This window comes from Lissotriton vulgaris, chromosome 4_1 (assembly GCF_964263255.1).
Source record: "Lissotriton vulgaris chromosome 4_1, aLisVul1.2, whole genome shotgun sequence".
Lineage (NCBI taxonomy): Eukaryota > Metazoa > Chordata > Amphibia > Caudata > Salamandridae > Lissotriton > Lissotriton vulgaris.
In genome coordinates this window covers 723,486,154-723,491,954 of record NC_141691.1, presented here as the reverse complement: position 1 = coordinate 723,491,954, position 5,801 = coordinate 723,486,154, and positions in this window count along the sequence as shown.

Genomic DNA, 5,801 nt, shown 5'->3' with positions numbered 1-5,801 from the left:
AAGAAAAGGAGGAAATAAAAGAGGAACGAACAGATAAACAAAGAAGGAAAAATGGCAGATCCAAAGCCTAACGCACAATACAGGAGACCACTACCGTTCAACCTATCGGAGCCACAAATAGGAATAAGGTGGGAAAAGTGGATCAGACGGTTCGAAAGATATGTAGACGACACGGATGTAGCAGCTGGAAAGAAACTGGGACTACTATTGAATTTGGCAGGGGACGACGTAGAAGAACTTCTGGTGACACTGCCGACTGATGAAACAAAAACATATGACCAACTAAAAAAATGTCTAACAGCCAAATTCGACCCGCAACGAAACATTGATTTCGAACGGTATACTTTTACCATCACATGTCAACATGTCGGCGAAACACTAGACGACTTCGCGACACGGCTGAGGAAATTGGTGACACATTGTGAATTTGATAAATTTGATAACGAGCAAGCAATCAGACTACGGATCATAGAAGGCTGTCGTGACACAGGATTCAGAGCAAGGATACTTAAGGAACCAACGTCATTGGAGAACATCCTGTCACTAGCGAGAGCAGAGGCGAGAGCAGATGAACATGCCAAGGAAATGGAAAGAGGGAAGAGCGTTGAAACGGAAAACGCACATTTTACGACAAACAGATATCGCACAGACCAACGAAGAAATGACTGGAGGGAACAAAAAGAGAGGAGACGACCGGAAAGAACATGCTACAAATGTGGAATGGAGTTTCCACACAGAGGTCAATGCCCCGCCTTTGGCCAGACGTGCAGAAGATGTGGTGGAAGAAATCACTACGCCAGCATGTGCCAAGGTGCCCCATTAAGAGACGACAATGTGAGAACAGGAAGACCACAGGAATCGACGACAAGGCATGTCAGATATGTTGACAACGAAAGGAGGAGTTCATCACGAGGGTCAGGTGAAGAAGAGGAAACAGAGAAAGTAGAAAGACTATATCACATGTCGGAGGTGCACACTGAGCAGAGCAAGGAAGAAGAAACAGGAGAAACACCACAGCCAGCAGACAGAAGCACCCGAGGAAAGACAGACCATGCAAAGATAAGAGTAGGGGTGTATGAAACAGACTTTGTACTGGACAGTGGTGCAACTTGCAATGTCATGTGTGCATCGGAGTATGAGAAAATGGAAGTCAAGCCGACCCTGAGAGCGTCCAAGGTAAAGATCTTCACATGGGGGGCAAGGAAAGAAGTGACGAACTTGGGGAAGTTCACAGAGGAACTGAGATACAATGACAAGATAAACACGGAGGACATTCATGTTCTACAAGGTGATGTACCAGGGCCATGCCTGATGAGCAGCAGCACCGCCCAAACGATGGGCCTTATAACAATGACATATAAGAAAGACAACAGCTCTGTTGAGAGCAAGCAAAGAGAAGACTCAGGGAACAAAGAAAGAGGAAGAGAACAAAAAAGAACAATAGAGAGAACAAATACAACAGAAGGCGGTTGTAGAAAGAGAGGAGTCAGAAACAAAACGGAGGCAAAAGAAGAACGATCAAAGCGACGAGAGGCCGGCAAAAAGAGAGCAGAAGGACAATGGAAGGACAGAAAGAAGAGCAAGAGGAGAGAACAACGACAAAGAGAAAGAGCGACTGGCAAACTGGAAAAAGACGGAGAACAACTGAAGAGCAGAAAGAAAGATGGCGGCAGAAAACGACGACCAAGAAAGGGATGCAAAGGGACAAAGAGACTACGTAGAAAGAAGTAGGAAACAGAGATTGGGGAGAAGAATTGACGAGACTGACAATCTCTCTCTCTCTCTCTCTCTCTCTCTCTCTCTCTCTCTCTCTCTCTCTCTCTCTCTCTCTCTCTCTCACTGCAACGACGAGCAATAATGTAAATGGTGGTGACACGGAGTGATTAGTAGAACTGGGACACGAACTGTTTGTTTGCAACAAGGGGGAGATGTCATGACCTGACAGAAAGACGACGGACAAGGCGACAGGACAGTAGGGACAGTAGACACTAGGACCCTGTGGGTCGTGAGGGAGGTGACCAGGTCACCGGACACCACATCCGGTGGACACGACAGCATCTAGGTAGATGCGTCACTTTGTAAACCTCTGAGCCACATTATACCTGCGCCAGGTATAATGTATGCAAGGGGGGCGTATTGACGCAAGGAAGGTCGTAAAAGTGACGCAGTGAAATCTATGAGATTTCACGGCGTCACTTTTAGGACGCCGTTGCGTCAAAATCTTGCGCCTGCCTCACAGCAGGCGTAAGACTGACGCAGGCCCTTTCACATGGGGCTTGCCCCATGTGAAAGGACGCATTGCTGGAGTTGTGTCACTTTTGTGACACACTCCAGCAATGCGTCACTTTTGCGCTTACAGATACGTCAGTATTTCTGACGTATCTGTAACTCCTTGCGACATGATGCGTCATACATTAAATATGATGCATCAGGAATGTCGCAAGGAGTGCGCACTGAGAAGTGACGCATCGCTGCTTTCACGCAGCGGTGCGTCATTTCTCATAAATGAGTCCCCTTGTGTCCTGTGTCTATATGAGATAGAAAGAGTAGAGGGGCAGGACTGACAGGTGAAGACAGAGATTGGTATAGAGAGAGAGAGAGAGAGAGGTAAATGAATGGATAGATGGGAAGCTGAAAGGGGAAGAGAGAGAGAGAGAGAATGTGTGTGTGTGAGAGAGAGAGTGTAGTCAAAGAAGAGTGCTAAATGATGCCGGCAGGACACAAAAAATGAGATAGTTGTAAAGAGAGAGGTATTTATAGCAAAAGATTAAATCGTCTGGGTATTTTAGGATATTTTGTGGCCCAGACAGTGCTTGAAACTGAAAAATAGAAGTACGGGTACCCTATAAGATCCTACCTACTTACTTCTGAGAAGTGCAGGTACTCTCCAATTACAAATATTGCACCTCTGCTGAGAAGTGCAGGAACTCTCGTTCTCCAAACTGAGAAGAGCAATAACGTCCCATTTAAAGCACTGGGCCCAGAACTATATGTGATGCATACACTTATACATTGTGGGGCACATTTATGTGTGGGGTTGTGTTGCACTTCCACTACGCAACATGTTTCATGCGTGACGCAAGCCCAAAATGCGATAACTGAAGCCACGCAAGGTCACTTTGCAAGGCCCTACATGGCTTCATAAACCAGGAGTAGTGTAACGGCGCAAATCACTGCGTTGGGTTACTCTGCCCTGGGAAGGTGTTCCATGGGAGTTATGCCGGTGTTCCCACGCAACTCCCATGGATTTTGATGCATTCCCAGATTTGACCTGGGAATGCCACCTGGGAATGCCCTAAAATGCTACGCCTTCCCAGGTGAGGCGTAACGAGGATAAGTATCTATTTCTTCTCGTTACTTCCTCTTTCAATGTGTGCCTCATTCTGGAGCACACATAGAAAGGAGAACTTGGCCTCTCAGGTTTTTTTTGTGCTGGAAGCTGGCCCTTCCTGCACCAAAATACCCTATTTACAACTCAGACACCCTTGCAACATGGTGCAAAGATGCCAGCATTGGTGGTAGGCAGCCAAAATGGTGCCAGCGCAGTGACGAAGATAGGAACGTGGCATATTCTTTTAAGTAGGGCACATTCCTGCCCGTTCCATGTCACATAAAGGCAGCAAAGTAATTTGCTGTACTGCGTGACTTTGCTATAAATATGGCCCTAATCACTCTGTTTCGGTGTGGAAATTCATGTACATATATTTGACTGGCACCTGTTTTATGTAATTATTTCTAATATTTTGTTAAAACTGCAATGCATTTTTGATAGATCTTAATTTTATGGATGCAAGCATGAATATTTACAAAATAGTCTTAATCCTAAGACATAGAAACTTCAGGTTGCAGAAGTTAAAGTTTCTCACATCTTAGCATTATATTCACCTACATACAAAACATTTGTTACATCAATTACTTCACTTAACTAATTGTAATAATGAGTATTTTAAAAATAAACACCTGAGACATGTTTCAGAATCCAAATTATCAAGACTGAAAAGAAGTCTCAACTTTTATAATTACAAAGAATATTACCCCATGAGAATTGTGACACAGAAGTTATGTTACAAACACTTTTTAGTGTAGTTAAAACAAAGGTATATAGCGTTCAACACAGAACCTTTTTTTAAGCTAACTTCATCTTTAAAAAAAAATATTTTCAGGTGTAACAATTGAGATTACTGTACATAAACATTAATGCTGTGAAATGGATGCCCCTATAACGTAGAATCGTTTTTCACCCTATAGTGTAAATCCTAGTTCATTGCACACTGCTGCTACTCTCTCCATGAAGCACCATTGACCCAAAAACTTCTTTCTGAATCTTTCAACAAGACTGTGTTAAGCGATTCTATATGCAAGCACACAGGTTATACTAGGCACAGTCTTATTTAAAGCTGCTATGTTGTACTAAAAATCTTCAGGTTTAATATAAAAATACAATGGAAATTCAAGGTTACTGAAATTGTTATGCTGGCATCTTTAGTCCATACAATTAAGTCAGTCACTCAGGTGAAAGATCTCTAGGAGTGTTTTTTTCCAAGGTTTGTTTTGATAAAAAAATATAAAAAGAAACAAATGGTCTGTTACTTATTCCAAAACATGCATCTTTCACGTTTTTAGGATCCAATCAAATGTGCAATTATTTACTACAGCAGGTGTATCTTAACATCTTCCAGAGTTGATAAATAAATATAAGGAAAACATCATTGTAAAGGACCATTTAATCTTCTGAATCTTCTGGCTGGGTGGGTGTATGTTATCCTTATCTTAGAAGCTCATCATACAACTTTGTAATTTAGCCTAAAACGGACCAAAATTAAGCCCATAGTTACCAAACTTCAAATCGTTGGCTTCCAAAATTAAACCAAAAATCTAGAACCAAATTAGAAATTGGTATTGACGCAAACACCCTGTCATGCATTTATGATCTACATCTACATTTGTAGTCAACTTCTATGTGTGGCACCATTTTTTAAAAGGTTTGGAATAATACCTTTTTAATGTTACTAGGTAGGACCTGCTCCAGGATTTGGGTTAACACGGTACCCAAATATCTCAAACCATTTGATTCCCATTTAAGAAACCAATAATCGCAGTCTTGTTTTCAAACAATTCTCGAGAGTACCTGATTTTTCCAAGCTCACACAGTATCCTGAGAAGAGACTAAGGTCTTTATTTGGACTTTGGTGTATGGGATATTGATTTGATGATGTCTGCTGGAGTATTAGGCCTCATATGCCCTCCTTCACCTGATGTCCTCAGGGAGACCATAGTCCTTTGCTTCTGACAGCCTGTGGCCTTCAGCACCACCACGCACGGCAGTGCACCCGTCTGCACTGACCACACTTAAAGTGAGTTGGCACTTGCTTGCAGATCTCTTTTCGCTCAAGATCTCTGCCTACAGTCTAGCGTGTGAATCACACACCCTTTTATTGTCTGATAATAAAGATCAGAGTTTATGAAGTGGGCCTCATTGCTGTAGCTTCCATATCCAGCTCCCTTGTCCCTCCCGTAACTTCTTCATTTCAACACAGTAACTGATGTCCACTCGGATATCATCATTTAAATGCCCCTTGGTGGATGACTGTTGACCACAAATTAATGTATTCTTTACATACTTTACTGTCTTTAATTATATGCAGCTTGCATGGCTACTTCTGAACTGCTGCTGTTCACTAATGTATATACATGGCCACTGGAATTAGACATCAGAGGAGAACCAAATTATATGGCAGAGTTGACTAAATTATGCCTCACTAAAAGACAAATTATGCAACATAATGAGGCACATTTTGTGA